This window comes from Ranitomeya variabilis, chromosome 6 (assembly GCF_051348905.1).
Source record: "Ranitomeya variabilis isolate aRanVar5 chromosome 6, aRanVar5.hap1, whole genome shotgun sequence".
Classification (NCBI taxonomy): Eukaryota; Metazoa; Chordata; class Amphibia; order Anura; family Dendrobatidae; genus Ranitomeya; species Ranitomeya variabilis.
Window position 1 is genome coordinate 410931348 of NC_135237.1, and position 25970 is coordinate 410957317.

The window sequence follows — 25970 nt, forward strand, 5'->3', positions numbered from 1 at the left end:
TCTGTGTGAACAGAGGCCACAGTTACTAATAGGCTGTAAGCCAGATGCTCTGCATTGCTTGTGTGAATAATGCCACATACAGACTATTATCTTTTATTTTTCTGTGCACTAAAATACCAAATGGCCAACACTGGATTGAAAGTGGTTGTTTCATCGGTATTGTTGCACCTGTGTTTCTGCCATTATTAATCGGGTCCGCTGCACCCTTCCAGTGCATTTGTTTTGGAGGCCTGAGCAGGTAATCATCTCTGTTTTTTCTCTGTGATTTTTTTCAAATTTTTGGAGAATTTTTTAAGTCATCTTTTTGTGTCTGTCAGCTACATTAAAATGCAATAACAGGCAATCAAAACATCGTATCTATCCCAAAATGGTATAAATAAAAACGTCAGGTCAGAGTGCAAAAAATAAGCCCTCACCCAGCTCAGATCCTGAAAAATAGAGACGCTACGGATATCGGAAAATGACACAATTTTTTTTTTTAACAAACTTTTTCTTACCACTTAAAATAGAACCTATGCATGTTTGGTATCTAGCAATCTAGCAATTTAGCATTTCGTGAACGTGGTTTTAAAAAAAAAAACCAATTGTGGAATTGCTCTTTTTTTTTTTTTGCGTTGGAATTTTTTTCTCACTTGCCAGTACAATTTATGGTAAAAGCAATGGTGTTGTTTAAAAGTACAACTCGTCCCACAAAAAACAAGCCCTCACATGGCCATATTGATGGAAAAATAAAAAAGTAATGGCTCTGGGAAGAAGGGAAGTGAGAAACAGAAACATAAAAATGAAAATGGGCTGTGGCGTGAAGGAGTAAATTTTGCTAATTTTTTTGATGGTCTTCCTTAAAAAATAAAAATATGTATTCTTGCAATGTTCACACTGGCCACTGGGGCTTTTTTAGACTCTGTGGCTACGTGCACACAGTGCATTTTTGCTGCGTTTTTGTTCTTGCGGAAATGGGTCAAGAACGCTATGGAATCCTTATGCAAGCTAATTCAATGACAATCCTGAAGTGTTGTGCACATGATCAGTAAATTTCCTTAAGTATCTGCAGTGCATTTTTTTTGGCACCATATCAATTCTTTGTGCGTTTCTGCAGCGTTTTTCACCCATTGACTTCAAATGAGTCAGTCAAATCCGCAGCAAAAACGCAGGTATAAAAATGATTGCGGATTTGCAGAGTTTTTGTTTTGCGTTTTACTGGCTTCCAATGGTGTTTCCCACACAGGCATCTGTGTGACAGCATGGGAAACATCAGCACGGTAGTTTTTATCGGTGATAGTGCTACCGCCAGTAAGACCATTGGTCAGACTGCTGCAGGATCATGCTGGTTGATGTCAGCGTGACCCCACAGCTGTAACTGTCACCTATGGTAATGCTACCACCGGTACTGTCAGTCAGAGCGCTGCGGGGTAATGCTGTCAGATGTCAGCATGACTGTTGTGAATTCTGTTCTCGAACTCCCTCCTGTGGTCATGAATGGTACTTCGGCGAGTTCGGCCCATGGACTCCCTCTGGTGGCTGTGAGTGGAGCTGCTGGTTCTGAGGTTCCTTCCTCAGCTGACCTCGTTTGGTCCCAGGCTGGCTGCTCTATTTAACTCCACTCAGATCGTTACTTGATGCCAGCTGTCAATGTTCTAGCACTGGTTCAGATCTCTCTTGGATCTTTCTGAGGACCTGTCTACTCCAGCAGAAGCTAAGTCCCTGCTAGTTTATTTGCTGATCTTTGTTTTCTTGTCCAGCTTGCTATCATGATATTGCCTTGCTAGCTGGAAGCTCTGGGAGGCAGAGTGGCACCTCCGCACCGTGAGTTGGTGCGGGGGTCTTTTTGCACACTCTGCGTGGCTTTTTGTAGTGTTTTGTGTGGACTGCAAATATACCTTTTCTATCCTCAGTCTGTTTAGTGAAGTCTGGCCTCCTTTGCTGAAACCTGTTTAATTCTTATGTTTGTGACTTTCATCTTAACTCACAGTCAATATTTGTGGGGGGCTGCCTTTTCCTTTGGGGAAATTTCTCTGAGGCAAGTTAGGCTTTATTTCCTATCTTTAGGGGTAGTTAGATCTTAGGCTGCGAAGAGGCGTCTAGGCAGAGTTAGGTACGCTCCACGGCTATTTCTAGTGTGTGAGTGATAGGATTAGGCTTGCGGTCAGCAGAGCTCCCACTTCCCAGAGCTCGTCCTGTGTGATAGTTTAACCATCAGGTCATTTCGGGTCCTCCTAACCACCAGGTCCATAACAGTACAGCTGGCCACTAAAGTGTTAATGCATCTCAATAGAGGGATAAGAGAAGTTCTTAGACCATTTTTTTTTCTGCAGTGTGTTTTGTCTTTCTTTTCCCCTTAATCTCTGGGTGGTTCAGGACACAGGTGTAGATATGGACATTCAAGGTCTGTCCTCTTGTATGGATCAACTCACTGCTAGGGTACAAAGCATTCAAGATTATGTAGTTCAGAATCCGATGTTAGAGCCTAGAATTCCAATTCCTGATTTGTTTTCTGGGGATAGATCTAAGTTCCTGAATTTCAAAAATAATTGTAGACTGTTTCTTGCTTTGAAACCCCGCTCCTCTGGTGACCCCATTCAGCAAGTAAAAATCATTATTTCTTTGTTGCGTGGCGACCCTCAAGACTGGGCATTTTCCCTTGCGCCAGGAGATCCTGCATTGCGTAATGTGGATGCGTTTTTTCTGGTGCTTCGACTGCTTTATGATGAACCGAATTCAGTGGATCAGGCAGAGAAAATCTTGCTGGCTTTGTGTCAGGGTCAGGATGAAGCGGAGGTATATTGTCAGAAGTTTAGAAAGTGGTCTGTGCTTACTCAGTGGAATGAATGTGCCCTGGTGGCAATTTTCAGAAAGGGTCTTTCTGAAGCCCTTTAGGATGTTATGGTGGGGTTTCCCACGCCTGCTGGTCTGAATGAGTCTATGTCCTTGGCCATTCAGATCGATCGACGCTTGCGTGAGCGCAAAGCTGTGCACCATTTGGCGGTATCTTTTGAGCAGAGGTCTGAGCCTATGCAATGTGATAGGACTTTGACCAGAGCTGAACGGCAAGAACACAGATGTCAGAATGGGCTGTGTTTTTACTGTGGTGACTCCACTCATGCTATCTCTGATTGTCCTAAGCGCACTAAGCGGTTCGCTAGGTCTGCCACCATTGGTACGGTACAGCCTAAATTTCTTTTGTCCGTTACTCTGATTTGCTCTTTGTCATCCTATTCTGTTATGGCATTTGTGGATTCAGGCGCTGCCCTGAATTTGATGGACTTGGAGTTTGCCAGGCGCTGTGGTTTTTTCTTGGAGCCCTTGCAGTATCCTATTCCATTGAGAGGAATTGATGCTACACCTTTGGCCAAGAATAAGCCTCAGTACTGGACTCAATTGACCATGTGCATGGCTCCTGCACATCAGGAGGATATTTGCTTTTTGGTGTTGCATAATCTGCATGATGTGGTCGTTTTGGGTTTGCCATGGCTACAGGTCCATAATCCAGTATTGGATTGGAAATCAATGTCTGTGTCCAGTTGGGGTTGTCAGGGGGTACATGGAGATGTTCCATTGTTGTCAATTTCGTCTTCCACTCCTTCTGAAGTCCCTGAGTTTTTGTCGGATTACCGGGATGAATTTGATGAGCCCAAATCCAGTGCCCTACCTCCTCATAGGGACTGTGATTGTGCTATTAATTTGATTCCTGGTAGTAAGTTTCCTAAGGGCCGACTGTTCAATTTGTCTGTGCCAGAGCATGCCGCTATGCGGAGTTATATAAAGGAGTCCTTGGAGAAAGGGCATATTCGCCCGTCGTCGTCACCGTTGGGAGCAGGGTTCTTTTTTGTGGCCAAGAAGGATGGTTCTCTGAGACCTTGTATAGATTACCGCCTTCTTAATAAAATCACGGTCAAATTTCAGTACCCTTTGCCGCTACTGTCTGATTTGTTTGCTCGGATTAAGGGGGCTAGTTGGTTCACCAAGATAGATCTTCGAGGCGCGTATAATCTTGTGCGTATTAAGCAGGGCGATGAATGGAAAACAGCATTTAATATGCCCGAGGGCCATTTTGAGTACCTGGTGATGCCATTCGGGCTTTCTAATGCTCCATCTGTGTTTCAGTCCTTTATGCATGACATCTTCCGAAAGTACCTGGATAGATTCATGATTGTATATTTGGATGATATTTTGGTCTTTTTGGATGACTGGGAGTCTCATGTGAAGCAGGTTAGAATGGTGTTCCAGGTCCTTCATGCCAATTCCTTGTTTGTGAAAGGGTCTAAATGTCTCTTTGGAGTTCAGAAGGTTTCATTTTTGGGCTTCATTTTTTCCCCTTCTACTATCGAGATGTACCCTGTTAAAGTTCAGGCCATTTATGATTGGACTCAGCCTACTTCTGTGAAGAGCCTTCAGAAATTCCTGGGCTTTGCTAATTTTTACCGTCGCTTCATCGCTAATTTTTCCAGTGTTGTTAAACCATTGACTGATTTGACCAAGAAAGGTGCTGATGTGGTTAATTGGTCCTCTGCGGCCGTTGAGGCTTTTCAGGAGTTGAAGCATCGTTTTTCTTCTGCCCCTGTGTTGTGTCAGCCAGATGTTTCACTCCCGTTTCAGGTCGAGGTTGATGCTTCTGAGATTGGAGCAGGGGCTGTTTTATCTCAAAGAACTTCTGATGGCTCGGTGATGAAACCATGTGCTTTCTTTTCTAGAAAGTTTTCGCCTGCTGAGCGCAATTATGATGTGGGCAATCGAGAGTTGTTGGCTATGAAGTGGGCATTTGAGGAGTGGCGACATTGGCTTGAAGGAGCCAAGCATCGCGTGGTGGTCTTAACGGATCACAAGAATCTGACTTATCTCGAGTCTGCCAAGCGGTTGAATCCTAGACAGGCTCGATGGTCGCTGTTTTTCTCCCGCTTCGATTTTGTGGTTTCATACCTTCCGGGTTCTAAGAATGTGAAGGCTGATGCCCTTTCAAGGAGTTTCGTGCCTGATTCTCCGGGAGTTCCTGAGCCGGTTGGTATTCTCAAAGAGGGGGTAATTTTGTCTGACATCTCTCCTGATTTGCAGCGGGTGCTGCAGGAGTTTCAGGCTGATAGACCTGACCATTGTCCAGCGGAGAAACTGTTTGTCCCTGATAGATGGACTAGTAGAGTTATCTCTGAGGTTCATTGTTCGGTGTTGGCTGGTCATCCTGGAATCTTTGGTTCCAGAGATTTGGTGGCTAGATCCTTTTGGTGGCCTTCCTTGTCACGGGATGTGCGTTCTTTTGTGCAGTCCTGTGGGACTTGTGCTCGGGCTAAGCCCTGCTGTTCTCGTGCCAGTGGGTTGCTTTTGCCCTTGTCGGTCCCGAAAAGGCCCTGGACGCATATTTCCATGGATTTTATTTCAGATCTCCCTGTCTCTCAAAGGATGTCGGTCATCTGGGTGGTTTGTGATCGCTTCTCTAAGATGGTCCATTTGGTACCCTTGCCTAAATTGCCTTCCTCCTCTGATTTGGTTCCATTATTTTTCCAGCATGTGGTTCGTTTGCATGGCATTCCAGAGAACATCGTGTCGGACAGAGGTTCCCAGTTTGTTTCAAGGTTTTGGCGGTCCTTTTGTGCTAATATGGGCATTGATTTGTCTTTTTCTTCAGCTTTCCATCCTCAGACAAATGGACAAACCGAACAAACCAATCAGACTTTGGAGACATATCTGAGATGCTTTGTTTCTGCTGATCAGGATGATTGGGTGTCCTTTTTGCCTTTGGCTGAGTTCGCCCTTAATAATCGGGCCAGCTCGGCTACTTTGGTTTTGCCTTTTTTCTGTAATTCTGGTTTCCATCCTCGTTTTTCTTCAGGGCAGGTTGAGCCTTCGGACTGTCCTGGTGTAGATTCTGTGGTGGACAGGTTAGAGCAAATTTGGACTCACGTAGTGGACAATTTGACATTGTCCCAGGAGAAGGCTCAACGTTTCGCTAACCGCCGTCGCTGTGTTGGTCCCCGACTTCGTGTTGGAGATTTGGTTTGGTTGTCGTCTCGTTATGTTCCTATGAAGGTTTCTTCTCCTAAGTTTAAGCCTCGTTTCATTGGTCCTTATAAGATTTCTGAAATTCTCAATCCTGTGTCATTTTGTTTGGCCCTTCCAGCTTCTTTTGCCATCCATAATGTGTTCCATAGGTCGTTGTTGCGGAGATATGTGGCCCCTATGGTTCCCTCCATTGACCCTCCTACCCCGGTGTTGGTTGAGGGGGAGTTGGAGTATGTGGTGGAGAAGATTTTAGATTCTCGTATTTCGAGATGGAAACTTCAGTACCTGGTCAAGTGGAAGGGTTATGGTCAGGAAGATAATTCCTGGGTTGTTGCCTCTGATGTTCATGCTGCCGATCTAGTTCGTGCCTTTCATTTGGCTCGTCCTGATCGGCCTGGGGGCTCTGGTGAGGGTTCGGTGACCCCTCCTCAAGGGGGGGTACTGTTGTGAATTCTGTTCTCGAACTCCCTCCTGTGGTCATGAAAGGTACTTCGGCGAGTTTGGCCCATGGACTCCCTCTGGTGGCTGTGAGTGGAGCTGCTGGTTCTGAGGTTCCTTCCTCAGCTGACCTCGTTTGGTCCCAGGCTGGCTGCTCTATTTAACTCCACTCAGATCGTTACTTGATGCCAGCTGTCAATGTTCTAGTACTGGTTCAGATCTCTCTTGGATCTTTCTGAGGACCTGTCTACTCCAGCAGAAGCTAAGTCCCTGCTAGTTTATTTGCTGATCTTTGTTTTCTTGTCCAGCTTGCTATCATGATATTGCCTTGCTAGCTGGAAGCTCTGGGAGGCAGAGTGGCACCTCCGCACCGTGAGTCGGTGCGGGGGTCTTTTTGCACACTCTGCGTGGCTTTTTGTAGTGTTTTGTGCGGACCGCAAAGATACCTTTTCTATCCTCAGTCTGTTTAGTGAAGTCTGGCCTCCTTTGCTGAAACCTGTTTAATTCTTATGTTTGTGACTTTCATCTTAACTCACAGTCAATATTTGTGGGGGGCTGCCTTTTCCTTTGGGGAAATTTCTCTGAGGCAAGTTAGGCTTTATTTCCTATCTTTAGGGGTAGTTAGCTCTTAGGCTGTGAAGAGGCGTCTAGGCAGAGTTAGGTACACTCCACGGCTATTTCTAGTGTGTGTGTGATAGGATTAGGCTTGCGGTTAGCAGAGCTCCCACTTCCCAGAGCTCGTCCTGTGTGATAGTTTAACCATCAGGTCATTTCGGGTGCTCCTAACCACCAGGTCCATAACACATGACTCCGCAGCTGACTGTGACCCGCAGACTACTGCTCTCATCAGGCTATGTCTGCTGTCACTGATAACAGTGACAGCAGGTGCCGCTGATGGGAGACGTATACTCATCTACCGGCGTCTGTGCTCACAGTTAAAAAAAAAGTAAAATTAAATACAAATCCCTGATAATAAACCACCACCTGTCCACCTTAGTTCAGGTAATCCCGAGTGTCTCACGGCCCTCTCACATTATGGAGATGTGATTGCTCTACCCGGCTGCTGGCGATACACTGGCAGGAGGATTGCTCCTGCAGTGTATCACTGAGCTGCAGTGAGAGTTTACCAGAGTTCATCAGCTCCGGTTCTCTCACTTACAGCACCACTGCATGAGAACATTCTCACGCAGCAGTGGTGCCATAAGGGAGATCACGGAGCTGATCAGCTGATGAATTCCAGTGAACGCCGACTGTCTTTGAGAGCAGTCGTCTCACTGATGTGACTGCTTTCAAAGTGATCCAGATCGTCGTGGGACATTATGCATTATCTTCTCTGCAGACAGGTAAGGAATATTGTGGTTAATTTTATTTTTGTTGCAGGAGATGTTGGGTTTGGTGGATTAGGCGTTCGGTAAGTACCGTATGTTAATTAAGACTATTAAAGGAGTCTATGTCATTATTTAGAGGTCAGTGTGAAAATCACAAGATTGCAAGCTTTTAATAAAGGCTGTAATATGAAAAAATACATTAAAATTAGGTTATTAAGTTAAACAATAGGTCTTTTTCTGATGGTGCACCCTGTCACAGGGTTACCACAACAGAGAGGAGCCAGAAGACGGCAGCGTCTGATTGCTCCTTCTACTGCGCTGAAAAGAAGCACTTCACATTCTGTTTAAATGGTGTTAATTTATTTTGGCAGAACAGGGGTTAAACGGCCATATTGAGAGCTCTGGAAGTTTGAGCTCTCCGCTGAGCTCAGTTAGCCACTCTCACTCCCATTTATAATCTTGGCCCTGATTGAAACCCATGTCAGAGCAAACTTATGTAGCATGGCTTGGAGGAGAGGTGTTTATATGAGTTTGGAGGAGGTATATGTGACTGTTGCAGGAGTTTGTAAGTGTAATAATACCCTTCCCTCTTCTTAGGGTTTTCCCCATTTTCCACTCTCCAATGCTGTTATATGTGAGTGAATATTTGTATGTCTAGTATTTTCAGTTACCCTTGTTCGTGTTGCCCTGTTTGTTGGGTTGGTGTACTGCGGTGCACAGTAGTGCTCCTCTTCCCTAAGTGGGGGAAGAGAACAGATACAGGGCTGATTCAGGAGATAAGGCAAGGGTGGCGACCCCAGCATTTTCACCTTCAGAAGAAACCTGGGGAATAGGGTGAGCTAGGGCACCCCCCAGTGTTAAAGGCAGGGAAGGAGTCCCTGGTCCCAGATCACGCAACTGCTGAGTCGTTACACATCCACTACAACCTTCGAGGCTTATATTATTTTCATCATACCTCTTAAAGAGTAACTAAACTTTCATTCTTTTTTAATTATTGTGTACAACATTGAAAGGTATGAAAGTGTGTTACTAACTTCATTATATTGTTTTTTTTCTTTTTCAAAAATAGGATCAAAGTGGCCTTCAAAACTCTTTCTCTAGGCTTTTCTCCCGAGATTCAGACCTTCTACAGTACTGATACTGTATTACAATGAGGAAAAAACGATAAAGAAAAAAGCTAAATCGTCTACGGAAGTCAATTAGAAACTTTAAAAGTTTAAAAGTTTAAAAGTTTCCTATGCTGGACACAACAATGAAAAAAAAAAGAAAATTAATGTTTAGTTACTTTTTAACGGTAGTCTGCCGGCTGGTTAATTTTTGGCTGTAATGTAAACCAATCACTATTCAGCTAAGTAAATGATTATTCGGTCAAGAGAAATGGTTCTAAAGAATGTCTTTTTTTAAAATGATGGAGCTCATAAACACTAATATAATGCAAAGTTTTGTACAGAAACTTCTAATACTAAACTGTAATTCAGAATTACAATATTTTCCAGACTATGAGACGCACCAGACCATAAGACGCACCCCAAATTTTCAGAAGGAAAATAGGAAAAAAAATGAATGTGTCAAAGGGGGGTTCGTCGTACAGTCCGAATTCAGCTTACTGGGGGAAATTGGCAGCGCTGGTCGAGTGTGGTCACAGGGGGTGTCCGGTGGTCTGGCGATGAGATGACTCCCATCCCAGACTGGTGCTGCAGGTTCTGTGGTGCTTGTGGTGTGGGGGTTCCGCCGACATTTTTTGAAAGCCCGAAGCCCCACACATCCATTGCTGTGAAGTGGTGGTCTCTGGGAAATCCCATTACAGGTTGGTGCAGCAGGTTTGTAGGCGCTCAGTGGTGTGGAGGCTCCGCCGACATTTTTAGAAAGCCCGGAACCCCCGCACATCCACTGCTGCATTGAGGTGGCCTCCGGAAAAATGGCCTCCGGGAAAATGGTCGCTGGGGGCAGCGCATGCATATATTGAGATCCTGGCACTGAGTTCTCATCTCCTGAGATCTTGGGATGAGATCTCGTTGCCGAGATCTCAATCTGCCCATGCGCCACTTCTGACTGCCATTTTCCCAGAGGCCACTCATCACAGCAAGGGAAGCGCAGGGACTCCAGGCTTTCACAAAATGTCGGCGGAGCTCCTGCACCACAGAGCACTGCCAAATACTGCTGCACCAGCCTGGGAAGGGAGTGTGATCATCCCTGCAGCGTCTGACCCACCACAGAATCGCCCAACTCCTGCTGCAGCCACACTACTGGTGAGTATATACCGACTAGAAGATGCACCCCCATTTTCCCCAATAAATTTTGGGGAAAAAAGTGTGTCTTATAGTCCGAAAAATACGGTATGTTAGAGATAGCAGCTCTGAAGAAGGCATTGTACACATCATTGAGAGAGGAGAATGTCAACTAGAGCCGAGAAAACAGGCCTTAGAAAAAAGGAGGAAAGCACGTGAAGAGAAATTATGTGAAGGATAAAAATTGTGCTGATAAGAGGAATGAACTCAGTAGGACCCTTGATACACCCACACTTTACATCCAGCCTATATTACTGGGAAAGACACTTAAGAGAAGAAACTTCAAATTGTATATCTGAGGGTTTGAAAATGTGTGATGGAATAAAGATTGCAGACTGAAACTTAGTGTATTGTATTAAGTAATTATGTAACAAACAACATATGCAAAAAAAAAATTTTTTCCATGTTAATGGTGTCTATAGCCTTTATAACCTTCAAATCTTCACAATACCAAATTGTAGTCTATGGGACTTGTAGAAAAGTTTTGATCACAAAATACAATATATAATACAATGATGCAATATAATATACAATATTGCAATATACTTATGCAAGGAAGAAGTTTAAAGGAAAGAGACTAGTTTTGTCTCCAGCTATGGCCATATCGCTAAACTATATTCTCTATGAAAAGCAAAAGCAGTTACGGCAGTATAAATCAGATGATAGGTTCCCTTCTGCCCTGCATTAGTACAGTATATTGAATTATTGTGATCAAAATCTTTCAACAAGGGCGGCCACATACACATAGTTATTGTATGACCTGAACAATTTGGGTTCTGTTGAAAAGTTTGTGTATAACCAGCATAAAAGAAGTTTGTAAAATCTAATAGAATTTACTTTAGCTTCAGGATAATATCATGCAAAATAATATATTCATGTAATTGGAACTTGGTTATGGGTGCCTGGGATCAATGATTTAGGGTGGAAACAGTAATATTTCACTATGTAAAAATGTTCGCCCAACAATCCCCAGATAGAATTATTTCATGCTTGTAACATGCTCATCAACCTACACCCTCTTTGCTTCTGGTGAAGTTAATGTTAAAATTTGAAATACATTATTATTTGGCTTTTACAGGATTGCAGGATCTGAGAGGTATGTCTCTTCAGATATCAAAATCCTGCATTCCCTGTTTCTATCTTAAAATTAAGTTTAAAAAGTAGGAATTTTAATTTATAAAAGTTATAAACTTAAGGCAATAATTTTGCCATTTAGAAAAATAAAATGTTTCTGGATAACAGTGCAGGATCCACAGTAGATAGATATATAGATCACAATTTTTCCTTGACATACAGTATAATGCCAATGTGTTGTTGATTGCAATGTGAGCAAGTCATTGTCTAGTATGAAAAAGCAAAATGTTGACTATTCAGTATTGACAATTTATTCTTTGGGTAAGAGCTTAGCAGAACACATAAAACCTCCTCTTACAATTCAAAGATAATCAAGTTCTTCAGCAAAGAATGAAATTCTTCAAAAGGTATAGACTGAATGATATATCTACAAAAGTTAGCAATGGTTGACACAGCAGCTCTATTCAAGAAATAGCCAAGGGAAAATCTAAGGCGACAAGGTATGTCTCATGATTGTTAGTAAGACACTCCCTTCACTAATAGCTCATTGAGCTAGGGTTTAGGTTAGAGGGCAACAACCTTAGGCCTAATACAGATGTCAATAATTTTCACGTAGACAAAAGAAAAATGGTACGTGTGTTACCAGTGTTTTGGATCAGTGTGTCATCAGTGTTGGGTTCGGGTGTCCGTTTTTACCATCAGTGTCATCAGTGTTTTTTACAAATGGAAAACAAAATTACAAAGCTTCCCTTATCCTTTGCAAAATGAAACACGAACAGCACACAGATTACACACTGATACCTTCCATGTGCTGGGCGTGTTTTTCACGGACCCATAGAGTTGTATTGGCACTTTTCACTTGTGATACCAGAATAAAACAGACATGTCTCCGTGAGTTTTCCAAGGACACACAGTCTGTGAAAAAACACAAGCATGTGAACAGCCCCATAAACTATAATGGGCTTGTGTTGAATCCGTGAAAAAAAGGGTAGAACACGTACATGCAACACAGACATCTGAATGAGGCTTCAGGCTTTGTCCTAGATGAAGACAAGCCTACCTTCCACTCTCAGAATACCTTATAGACTTAATTTATCATTTGATACATTAGCCATGAACATGGTCTGAAAATGTAATCATTAGAAAATGACTTTGCCTCTAAAAAGTCAAACATGATCCTCTTACCTAGTTTCACTATATAAACTAGGCCATAGCAACTGTAAAAAATACTGAAGGTAGACATATTGGCTGATAAAGTAGAATTTTCTGATTTGATCTGTGTTCACAAGGAGCAAATGGGTAAAATTTGTAACGTTAGATTTGAACAATGTGTAATTTTGGAGTAACATAGAAATCTAATAGAGATCTAGACAAGCGGTAAACAATAAAAATATCAAATACTACACAAAGTAATAAAAGAAACAATGGGAAAAAGAGGATTTACACTGTTCGGCTTTTGCTTCATTTTAGGCCAACAAATCAGGGCATGTGTGTGTATAATTAGCTTTTATCTATTTTCTGCAATCATACTGTATAAGTAGAATATAATTGTGTAATAATAGGCAGTCCAAAAATAATTTAACTGGTTGTTCATTCCATCAAGTTCCTAAACAAATTGCAAAAATGATGGCATTTTAACAGAATTTTTAACAACATTTAATTTGCATTTACAAAGTCCCATGCATTAGCTGACATTTCTAAATTTTTCCCATTCAGTGGTATAAAGACACCTTGGATTCTTCAATGGCTGGTTAAATATTAACTAACTTCAGCTATTTGTAGCACAATGTGATAAGAATAGAAATTAGCAGCTGTTAACCTATTACATTCACAAATCTGCTAATCTATGAAAATCAGCATACTTCCATAGATAGGAAATAAGATTAAGTTTAGTTTCTAACCATTATCTGGATGAATCATTAACCAGAGAAATGGTGAAATAGCTACATTTAAAGTGGATTTGTTACCGGATTACATAAGACAAACTGAATACATTACTTAAAGGGGTTGTCCACCACTAAGACAACCTCTTCTTAAACCCCACGCGTGGTCCTGATAAAAATAAATCTCGTATATTCATGTCCCATGACAGTGCCATTCCGGTGGTGTCTGCACTCGCTCTCGTGCAAATGTTGTGACATGTAACCCCAGCGCCCATTCAGCGCTGACGTCACTGTCCCCATCATTGGTGACACCAGCTCTGATTGGGCACCAGGGCCACGTGTTGCAACAAATCCACGAGAGCCCCATGGAAAGCGAGTGCCGACACCGCGGGAACAGCGCCAGCATGGGAGGTGGGTATAAGAGGTTTTATTTTATTGAGGCCAAGCATGGGGTATGACAAAGAGTTGTCCAAGTAGAGGACAAGATCTTTAATTGATCTCTTAGACCTGATAAGAACTCCTTAGGGTACCGTCTCACAAAACGATTTACCAACGATCACGACCAGCGATACGACCTGGCCGTGATCGTTGGTAAGTCGTTGTGTGGTCGCTGGAGAGCTGTCACACAGACAGCTCTCCAGCGACCAACGATGCCGAGGTCCCCGGGTAACCAGGGTAAACATCGGGTTACTAAGCGCAGGGCCGCGCTTAGTAACCCGATGTTTACCCTGGTTACCGTCGTAAATGTAAAAAAAACCAAACAGTACATACTCACATTCCGGTGTCCGTCAGGTCCCTTGCCGTCTGCTTCCCGCACTGACTGACTCCCGGCCGTAAAGTGAAAGCAGATCACAGCGGTGACGTCACCGCTGTGCTCTGCTTTCACTTTACGGCCGGGAGTCAGTCAGTGCGGGAAGCAGACGGCAAGGGACCTGACGGACACCGGAATGTGAGTATGTACTGTTTTTTTTTTTTTTACATTTACGACGGTAACCAGGGTAAACATCGGGTTACTAAGCGTGGCCCTGCGCTTAGTAACCCGATGTTTACCCTGGTTACAAGCGAACGCATCGTTGGATCGGTGTCACACACACCGATCCAACGATGACAGCGGCAGATCCAGCGACGAAAGAAACTTCCAAACGATCTGCTACGACGTACGATTCTCAGCAGGGTCCCTGATCGCTGCTGCGTGTCAGACACAGCGTTATCGTATGGATATCGCTGGAACGTCACGGATCGTACCGTCGTAGCGACAAAAGTGCCACTGTGAGACGGTACCCTTATTTACTTTAAAGATTTGTCAGAATGGCTGTATAATTCTTTAGGAAACTAGATCTCTGCACATCTAGCCTGATTGACAGTTCCTCGCTGTCGCTCCTCCCTGGTGCTGCTGAAATCTCCCACTGCTCAGCACAAGCTGCATCTGTTAGGGTACCGTTACACTAAACGATTTACCAACGATCACGACCAGCGATACGACCTGGCCGTGATCGTTGGTAAGTCGTTGTGTGGTCGCTGGGGAGCTGTCACACAGACAGCTCTCCAGCGACCATTGATGCCGAAGTCCCCGGGTAACCAGGGTAAACATCGGGTCACTAAGCGCAGGGCCGCGCTTAGTAACCCGATGTTTACCCTGGTTACCATCGTAAATGTAAAAAAAAAAAAACAGTACATACTCACATTCCGGTGTCCGTCAGGTCCCTCGCCGTCTGCTTCCCGCACTGACTGTGAGTGCCGACCGTAAAGAAAAAGCAGAGCACAGCGGTGATGTCACCGCTGTGCCCTGCTTTCCGGCCGGCACTCACAGTCAGTGCGGGAAGCAGACGGTGAGGGACCTGACAGACCCCGGAATGTGAGTATGTACTGTTTTTTTTTTTTTACATTTACGATGGTAACCAGGGTAAACATCGGGTTACTAAGCGTGGCCCTGTGCTTAGTAACCCGATGTTTACCCTGGTTACAAGCGAACGCATCGCTGGATCGGTGTCACACACACCGATCCAGCGATGACAGCGGGAGATCCAGCGACGAAATAAAGTTCCAAACGATATGCTACGACGTACGATTCTCAGCGGGGTCCCTGATCGCTGCTGCGTGTCAGACACAGCGATATCGTATGGATATCACTGGAACGTCACGGATCGTACCGTCGTAGTGACCAAAGTGCCACTGTGAGACGGTACCCTTAGTCATGCAGGTTGGGTGGAGACTGAATACACTTACTCATGAGGTATTTTGTTCAATAGCTTGACTCATAACATGATCATCATCATATCAAGATTTCAGAGCCATTCTGATTTTCAAAAGAAGTTCACCAGTCTCTTTACTTCTAAGAGTGATGGTAAAGCATACCATTTGTAATGAGAAATCTGCTGACTGACATGGGCAACATGGTGGGTCAATGGTTAGCTCTGTATTGCTGGGGTCCTGGATTAAAATTCCACCAAGGACAACACCTGTAAAGAGTAAAGAGAGTTTGTATGTTCTCCCCGTGTTTGCGTGGGTTTCCTCTGGGTTCTCCGGCTTCCTCCCACATTCCAAAGATATACTGATATGGAATTCAGATTGTAAGCCCCATTGGGAACAGTGATGATAACATTTGTAAAGCGCTGTGAAATGTGTTGGAACTACACAAGTCTAATAATAATAATAAAAATAATAATAATATCTGTTTTCAGCGGTAAATGGAGTTTTACATAACTAAAATTTAACCACTGCACAATTGATGTCAGGTCAGTCCAGCTAATCAGAAGAGGAGCTGCAGTTGCCATCAGGCAAGCGGTGATTCGCATGGCTCCCATATCCACATTAAATAAGACTATGTCATGGAGTTACTATGTCATGGAGGAGCCAGAAGACTGCAGCATCTGATTGCTCCTACTCCTGTGCTAAAAAGAAGCACTTCTTTTTAAATGGTTTATTTCCTTTGGCAGAACATGGGTTAATTGGCCATGTTGGAAACTCTGGGAGCTCTCAGCTGAGCTCAGTTAGCCACTCCCATCACTTTTTTAATCTGGGTCCTGATTCAAACCCATGTTAGGGCTAGCTTATGCTGCATGGCTTGGAGGAGAGGTGTTTTCTATTAGGAGTTTTGGAGGAGTTATATGTGGCTGTTCCGTGGTATGTAAGTGTGATAATTCCCTTCCCTCCTCTTACTTTGGTTTTTCCCTCATCCTCCACTCCCCGATGCATTCCTCTGTTATATGTGAGTGAATATCTGTATGCTTGGTATTTTCAGTTTACCCTTGTTTGTGTTGCCTTGTTCGTTGGGTTGGTGTACTGCGGTGCACAGTAGCACCCTTCGTCCCTGGGAGGGGGAAGAGAACAAAAAGAGGGCTAATTCAGGAGATATGGCAAGGGGGCGGCGCCAGCATCTTCACCTTCAAAAGTATCCCGGTAAATAGGGCGAGCTAGGGCACCCCCTAGTGGTAGGGACAGGGAAGGGGTCCCTGGTCCTGGGTCACCCGACAGCTGAGTTGTGACAGAAAAGTTCTACCACTTTATAATATACTTTGGGGGTAATATTTTAAGTTACTTTTTCCTGTGACTTCATTGCCTTTATTTGCATCAATTTATCAAGGTGTTTAAAAATGTTTTATGTCCTTGCAATCCTTATATATAACACTAGAGCAGTTTTTCTACTTTTTTATGCCATGTTCCCCTAACTGGAGAAGGTTTGTCAACTTTTTAAAAAAGTTACAGTTCAGAAATCTGACATAACCTTATTTCCATAGCTAACAATATCCACTTTCCCACCCATATTTTAAGAGCAGAAAGAGCGATATCAAATCTCAAAATGTCTCAGATTTTTGCACAAAACTACATGAGACAAATCTGCAACTTATTTATGCAAAACAAAAATTGGTGTTAGCACCATGTAAATCCCATTTTTTGTGTTTACACTGTTTTAAAGATTTTTTTGTGTCAATGTACACTCCTTACATTCACTGTCCACAAACCTGTAGATAGGTAGTCCTGCTGAGATATGAATACAATTATATGCAGTGCAATCAATGCTCCTTGAGCTAAGAATACTGGGCTCCAGACTGACAAATTGACCCGACTTAAAGCGAACCTGTCACCCCCAAAATCTGTGGTGAGGTAAGCTCACCGTCATCAGGGGCTTATCTACAGCATTCTGTAATGCTGTAGATAAGCCGCGGATGTTACCTGAAAGAGAAAAAGACATTAGATTATACTCACCCAGGGGCGGTCCCGCTCGATGGGCATCTCAGGTCCGGTACAGCACCTCCCATCTTCATTCCATGATGTCCTCTTCTGGTCTTCATGCCACTGCTCCTGCGCAGGCGTACTTTGTCTGCCCTGTTGAGGGCAGAGCAAAGTACTGCAGTGCGCAGGTGCCGGTAAGGTCAGAGAGGCCCGGGGCCTGCGCACTGCAGTACTTTGCTCTGCCCTCAACAGGGCAGACAAAGTACGCCTGCACCGGAGCCGCGGCGCGGAGACCAGAAGAGGACGTCACGGAATGAAGATAGGAGGCGCTGGAGCAGACCTGAGACACCCATTTGACCAGACCACAGCGGGACCACCCCTGGGTGAGTATATTATAACCTCTTTTTCTCCTCTTTCAGGTAACATCGGGGGCTTATCTACAGCATTAGGCCAGTTTCACACGTCAGTGGCTCCGGTACGTGTGGTGTCAGTTTTCTCACGTACCGGAGACACTGACACACGTAGACACATTAAAATCAATGTGTCTCTGCACATGTCAGCATGTTTTCACGGACCGTCTGTCCATTTGAAAAACACGGAGACATGTCAGTGTTCGTGGGAGCGCACGGATCACACGGACCCATTAAAGTCAATGGGTCCGTGTAAAACACGTACCGCACACGGATGCTGTCCGTGTGCAGTCTGTGTCCCGTGCAGGAGACAGCGCTACAGTAAACGCTGTCCCCCTCAGCATGGTGCTGAAGCCGCCATTCATTACTTCTCTCCAGCAGCATTTGCTGGAGAGAAGAAATGAAAAATCATTGGGTTTTTTTTGTGTGTGTTTAAAATAAATATCCTTGTCACCACCCCCCTCCCACCCCCTGTGCGCCCGCCCGCTGGAAATAAAATACTCACCCAGCTCCCTCGATGCTTCCTCTCAGCGCCGCAGCTTCTTCCTGTATGGGCGGTCACGTGGTGCCGCTTATTACAGTGATGAATATGTGGCTCCACCTCCCATAGGGGTGGAGCCGCATATTCATCACTGTAATGCGTGGTAGCGCTGTCTCCTGCACGGTCCGTGTGGTACCTAGTCGGCACACGGGCAGCACACGGCTGCCGCACGTGTGCCACACTGATGTGCCACGTGAGCTCACGGACACACGGACATGGATAACTCCGGTACCGATTTTTCCGGTACCGGAATTATCTGGACGTGTGGGACAGGCCTTACAGAATGCTGTAGATAAGCCTCTGATGACGGTGAGCTTACCTCACCATCGATTTTGGGGGTGACAGGTTCCCTTTAATAAAAACTAAGAAAAAGACTAAGAATGTACCAGTTTCCTGTATCTGAATGTGAACAAGTGTTCTCATTCCCTGACATCAAACAGGTACCATGAATTTGGAGTGATATTGGAATATAAAATAAATTGATGAAATGGGCTGCATGATATTAGAAAAATACAATGAACTGAAAGCATTAAAGAGGCACTCCCACCAAAATTTTTATCCTATTAATATATTGCAATGATATTGCAATGATATCATATCATATTTCTCTTTTTTCTCTTTTCTATTGGGTCTATGACATCACATGATTAAAATCTGATTAGCTGAATCCTACTAAGCTCTATGTAGAAACAGGAAGTATCTTCTGGGAATGAGTCATTACTGCAAAAGTCCCTAGCTGCCCAGTTCCACCTCCTCTTAAACAGCTGACCCAGATCCTATGCTCACTCTCTCCCCTCTGTCAGGGATTTTTCAGTGAGTAGAATTGTAGTTCTAATGATGACTCATGCAGAGAAAAGAGTCTTCCTGTTTCAACATACAGATTATAAGAAATCAGAAATGTAATTATGATGTTACTGCCGACTACTGGCTAAATAAAACCAGTAACCACAGCAATAAATGTACTACTTGTATAGCAATCATAAATGGTACTAACTAATTTGAGGATATACTTATTTCTCACAGAAAGCAACAATACATCTTTATTCATCCTTATGTGGAACTGAATCATCCATTGAAACTGAAGCAGAATATACACAGGTCAGCCATACCATTAAAACCACAGACAGGAGAAGGGAATAACATTTATTATTTTTTAATAATGGCACATTGTCAATACAACAAAAGAGCTACTGTGATGCAAAAGGAATTGAGTATGACTTGCAATTTGTTCCTTCTAACTCATGGACATTCTGAGTGGACAGTGGTTCTACTGACAGCTCTATAGGTATTCTCACTTATACAAACAATGGTGGGGCAGATTTATCAATATTATCTAATTTTTTAGACACTGCAAATTTGGCAGTATCTAAATTGTCAGAGGGGTCAAAATTATCTTAGTTGTTTATGATGCTGGATAAATCCTGTGGATCTTTAGACTATTTAGCTTAAGTTTACTCCATCTATTAATAGTTTCCTTAATTTTGTGCTAAACCTATGGTGCTTATTTTAGCACATTTTGCTGTGTATTAGGCCACATTTCTTTGTTATCAAAGCCAAACCCCTTTGTAAGACAAGGAGAAGTACATTTAGAACATTTTGCAATTTTCAAACTTTCAGTTTTTATATCCATAAAACAGTAAACCACGCTGTACAAAATAATTTATAAATAACATTTCCCATATGTCTACTTTACATCTGCATCATTTTGGAAAGCTATTTTTTTTTGTTAGAAGGGTTAAAATTTGATCAGCAATTTCTAATTTTTCCAACAAAATTTACAAAACCCTTTTTTAGGGACCATATCACGTTTGGAGTAACTATGAGCCTACATGACAAAAAATAACCAAAAGTGACACCATTTTAAAAACTGCACCCCTCAAAGTGCTCAAAACCACATTCAAGAAGTTTATTAACACTTTAAGTGGTTCAAATAAATTAAGCAATGTGGAAGGAAAAAAATGAACATTTTAATTTTTCCAAAAATTGTACCAACATTTTTCAAACAAGTTCTGCTAGTGTGGCAATACCCAACGTGTGGCTGTACTGTACTGCCCAGTCACACTGTGTGATTCAGAATCGAAGGAGCGTTATTTGACCCTTAGAGAACAAATTATCATAGAATAGTTTCATGACTCCATATACAGAACCACTAAGTGCCAGAAGAGTAGAATTCCCCCTTAAGTGATCCCATTTTGGAGATTACACCCCCCATGGGAATTTTGTCTCCATGGGTGTTTTCAGTGAGAATTTTGACTCCAAGGGTGTTTACCAGAAACAAGCAGCAATGAATGCTGCTGAGTGAAAATTGCAAAGCTTCCATAGTAGTGCCCTCATATTATAGTGCCTGTATGTTTTAGTGCCCGTTCTTTATAGTGACCATACATTGTGCTCAGCTCATGCTTCTGGAGACATGGACCTTTAAATTAAGTGGGCTCTATTCACTACAGAAATGAAAAACGTTGATTATAACTACTATTTAGACACACCTTGGGGAACAGAAGGGAGGAGGGCATTTGGATTTTGGAGAGCAGAATTTCCAGAGCCTTTGTACGACCAGTAGAGTGAAAGCCCTATACATTTCCAATGACAGATAATGGACCTGAGTGGGGACTTGGTTTTTTGTGGACTGACATGAAGCTTTTATTATTATTATATATTTTATTCACTATTGACAGCGGCATCAGGAGAGTTAAATGCCCATGATTGGCACTAGCACCAATTGTGAGCATTGCCCCAAAGTGTCAGCACTCATATAGCGCTGACACCTGCTTTTGATCACACTGGTGCTCAGACTGAAAGATCATCATGCCGTATATGTACAGTGGTTTGTGTCATGATTCTCAATGGCGAGAGAACATAGCCCAGCATATATGAGAACTAGCTCTTGGAAGATGGAAACTATACTGACCATGAACTAAACCTGCCGCACAACTAGAAGTGGCCGGGTAGCATGCCTACGTTTTTTTATCCCTAGATGCCCAGCGCCAGCCGGAGAACTACCTAATCCTAGCAGAGGAAAAGACAGTCCTGGCTCACCTCTAGAGAAATTTTCCCAAAAGGCAGACAGAGGCCCCCAATATATTGGCGGTGATTTTAGATGAAATGACAAACGTAGTATGAAAATAGGTTTAGCAAAAATCGAGGTCCGCTTACTAGATAGAAAGAAGACAGAAAGGGCACTTTCATGGTCAGCAGAAAACCCTATCAAAACACCATCCAGAAATTACTTTAAGACTCTAGCATTAACTCATAACACCAGAGTGGCAATTTCCGCTCACAAGAGCTTTCCAGACACAGTAACGAAACAGCAGCTGTGAACAGGAACAAAATGCAAAAACACACAAGGACAAAAGTCCAACTTAGCTGGGAGTTGTCTAGTAGCAGGAACATGCACAGAAAGGCTTCTGATTACATTGTTGACCGGCATGAAACTGACAGAGGAGCAAGGTTATATAGCGACTCCCAATTCCTGATAGGAGCAGGTGAACAGAGGGGATGATGCACACAAGTACAATTCCACAAGTGGCCACCGGGGGAGCCCAGAATCCAATTTCACAACAGTACCCCCCCCTCAAGGAGGGGGCACCGAACCCTCACCAGAACCACCAGGGCGATCAGGATGAGCCCTATGAAAGGCACGGACAAGATCGGAGGCATGAACATCAGAGGCAGTGACCCAAGAATTATCCTCCTGACCATATCCCTTCCATTTGACCAGATACTGGAGTTTCCGTCTGGAAACACGAGAGTCCAAGATCTTTTCCACAACGTACTCCAACTCACCCTCAACCAACACCGGAGCAGGAGGCTCAACGGAAGGCACAGCCGGTACCTCATACCTGCGCAACAATGACCGATGAAAAACATTATGAATCGAAAAGGATGCAGGGAGGTCCAAACGGAAGGACACAGGGTTAAGAATCTCCAATATCTTGTACGGGCCGATGAACCGAGGCTTAAACTTAGGAGAAGAAACCCTCATAGGGACAAAACGAGAAGACAACCACACCAAGTCCCCAACACAAAGCCGAGGACCAACACGACGACGGCGGTTGGCAAAAAGCTGAGTCTTCTCCTGGGACAACTTCAAATTGTCCACCACCTGCCCCCAAATCTGATGCAACCTCTCCACCACAGCATCCACTCCAGGACAATCCGAAGATTCCACTTGACCGGAGGAAAATCGAGGATGAATCCCCGAATTACAGAAAAACGGGGACACCAAGGTGGCAAAGCTGGCCCGATTATTGAGGGCGAACTCCGCCAAAGGCAAAAAAGCAACCCAATCATCCTGATCCGCAGACACAAAACACCTCAAATATGTCTCCAAGGTCTGATTAGTCCGCTCGGTCTGGCCATTAGTCTGAGGATGGAAAGCAGACGAAAAAGACAAATCTATGCCCATCCTAGCACAGAATGCCCGCCAAAATCTAGACACGAATTGGGTCCCTCTGTCAGAAACGATATTCTCCGGAATACCATGCAAACGAACAACATTTTGAAAAAACAGAGGAACCAACTCGGAAGAAGAAGGCAACTTAGGCAAGGGAACCAGATGGACCATCTTAGAGAAACGGTCACACACCACCCAGATGACAGACATCTTATGAGAAACAGGCAGATCCGAAATAAAATCCATCGAGATGTGCGTCCAAGGCCTCTTCGGGATAGGCAAGGGCAACAACAATCCACTAGCCCGAGAACAACAAGGCTTGGCCCGAGCACAAACGTCACAAGACTGCACAAAGCCTCGCACATCTCGTGACAGGGAAGGCCACCAGAAGGACCTTGCCACCAAATCCCTGGTACCAAAGATTCCAGGATGACCTGCCAACGCAGAAGAATGAACCTCAGAGATGACTCTACTGGTCCAATCATCAGGAACAAACAGTCTACCAGGTGGGCAACGATCAGGTCTATCCGCCTGAAACTCCTGCAAGGCCCGCCGCAGGTCTGGAGAAACGGCAGACAATATCACTCCATCTTTAAGGATACCTGTGGGCTCAGAATTACCAGGGGAGTCAGGCTCAAAACTCCTAGAAAGGGCATCCGCCTTAACATTCTTAGAACCCGGTAGGTAAGACACCACAAAATTAAACCGAGAGAAAAACAACGACCAGCGCGCCTGTCTAGGATTCAGGCGCCTGGCAGACTCAAGGTAAATTAAATTTTTGTGGTCAGTCAATACCACCACCTGATGTCTGGCCCCCTCAAGCCAGTGACGCCACTCCTCAAAAGCCCACTTCATGGCCAAAAGCTCCCGATTCCCAATATCATAATTCCGCTCGGCGGGCGAAAATTTACGGGAAAAAAAAGCACAAGGTCTCATCACGGAGCAGTCGGAACTTCTCTGCGACAACACCGCCCCAGCTCCGATTTCAGAAGCGTCGACCTCAACCTGAAAAGGAAGAGCAACATCAGGCTGACGCAACACTGGGGCGGAAGAAAAGCGGCGCTTGAGCTCCCGAAAGGCCTCCACAGCATCAGGGGACCAATCAGCAACATCAGCAGTTCAGCACCCTTCTTAGTCAAATCAGTCAATGGTTTTACAACATCAGAAAAACCAGCAATAAATCGACGATAAAAGTTAGCAAAGCCCAAAAATTTCTGAAGACTCTTAAGAGAAGAGGGTTGCGTCCAATCACCAATAGCCTGAACCTTGACAGGATCCATCTCGATGGAAGAGGGGGAAAAAATGTATCCCAAGAAGGAAATCTTTTGAACCCCAAAAACACACTTAGAACCCTTCACACACAAGGAATTAGACCGCAAAACCTGAAAAACCCTCCTGACCTGCTGGACATGAGAGTCCCAGTCATCCGAAAAAATCAGAATATCATCCAGATACACAATCATAAATTTGTCCAAATAATCGCGGAAAATGTCATGCATAAAGGACTGGAAGACTGAAGGGGCATTTGAAAGACCAAAAGGCATCACCAAATACTCAAAATGGCCCTCGGGCGTATTAAATGCGGTTTTCCACTCATCCCCCTGCTTGATTCGCACCAAATTATACGCCCCACGGAGATCAATCTTAGAGAACCACTTGGCCCCCTTTATACGAGCAAACAAATCAGTAAGCAATGGTAACGGATATTGATATTTAACCGTGATTTTATTCAAAAGTCGATAATCAATACACGGCCTCAAAGAGCCGTCTTTCTTAGACACAAAGAAAAAACCGGCTCCTAAGGGAGATGACGAAGGACGAATATGTCCCCTTTCCAAGGACTCCTTTATATATTCTCGCATAGCCGCGTGTTCAGGCACAGACAGATTAAATAAACGACCCTTAGGGTATTTACTACCCGGGATCAAGTCTATGGCACAATCGCACTCCCGGTGCGGAGGTAGTGAACCAACCTTGGGTTCTTCAAAAACGTCACGAAAGTCAGACAAGAATTCAGGAATCTCAGAGGGAATAGATGATGAAATGGAAACCAAAGGTACGTCCCCATGAGTTCCTTTACATCCCCAGCTTAACACAGACATAGCTCTCCAGTCGAGGACTGGGTTATGAGATTGCAGCCATGGCAATCCCAGCACCAAAACATCATGTAGATTATACAGCACCAGAAAGCGAATAACCTCCTGGTGATCCGGATTAACACGCATAGTCACTTGTGTCCAGTATTGTGGTTTATTACTAGCCAATGGGGTGGAGTCAATCCCTTTCAGAGGTATCGGAGCCTCCAATAGCTCCAAATCATACCCACAGCGTTTGGCAAAGGACCAATCCATAAGACTCAAAGCAGCGCCAGAGTCGACATAGGCGTCCGCGGTAATAGATGACAAAGAACAAATCAGGGTCACAGATAGAATAAACTTAGACTGTAAAGTGCTAATTGAAACAGACTTGTCAGGCTTCTTAGTACGCTTAAAGCATGCTGATATAACATGAGTTGAATCACCACAATAGAAGCACAACCCATTTTTTCGTCTAAAATTCTGCCGCTCGCTTCTGGACAGAATTCTATCACATTGCATATTTTCTGGCGTTTTCTCAGTAGACACCGCCAAATGGTGCACAGGTTTGCGCTCCCGCAAACGCCTATCGATCTGAATAGCCATCGTCATGGACTCATTCAGACTCGCAGGCACAGGGAACCCCACCATAACATCCTTAATGGCATCAGAGAGACCTTCTCTGAAAATCGCCGCCAGGGCGCACTCATTCCACTGAGTAAGCACAGACCATTTGCGGAATTTTTGGCAGTATATTTCAGCTTCATCTTGCCCCTGAGACAAGGACATCAAGGCCTTTTCCGCCTGAAGCTCTAAATGAGGTTCCTCATAAAGCAACCCCAAGGCCAGAAAAAACGCATCCACATTGAGCAACGCAGGATCCCCTGGTGCCAATGCAAAAGCCCAGTCTTGAGGGTCACCCCGGAGCAAGGAAATTACAATCCTGACCTGCTGTGCAGGGTCTCCGGCAGAGCGAGACTTCAGGGACAAAAACAATTTGCAATTATTTTTAAAATTTTGAAAGTGAGATCTATTCCCCGAGAAGAATTCAGGCAAAGGAATTCTAGGCTCAGACATAGGTGCATGAACAACGAAATCTTGCAAATTTTGTACCTTTGTGGCGAGATTATTCAAACCTGTAGCTACACTCTGAAGATCCATTTGAAACAGGTGAACACAGAGCCATTCAAGGATAAGAAGGAGAGAAAGAGAGGAAGGCTGCAGTATAGGCAGACTAGCAAGAGATTCAATTAAGAGCACACTCAGAACTAGAGGAAAAAAAAAAAAAAAAAAAAAAAAAAATTGTAGCAGACTTCTTTTTTCTCTCCTTTCTCAGCCAGTAATTTAACCCTTTTTTTTGGGCCGGTCAAACTGTCATG

General features: G+C 44.0%; 1 protein-coding gene and 1 long non-coding RNA gene across 4 annotated transcripts in view; one reads left to right on the top strand and one right to left on the bottom strand.

Moving 5' to 3' along the window:
• The window catches only part of LOC143782613 (uncharacterized), a 31822-nt gene extending 22851 nt beyond the window's left edge, over nt 1-8971 (top strand). For both annotated transcript variants that reach the window (XR_013217005.1, XR_013217006.1), the window contains exon 3: nt 8824-8971. This is a non-coding gene — a long non-coding RNA (uncharacterized LOC143782613). The remainder of the gene's footprint in view (nt 1-8823) is intronic.
• ARHGAP28 (Rho GTPase activating protein 28) overlaps nt 1-25970 on the bottom strand; it is a 271890-nt gene that overhangs the window by 113249 nt on the left and 132671 nt on the right. The window lies entirely within an intron of this gene.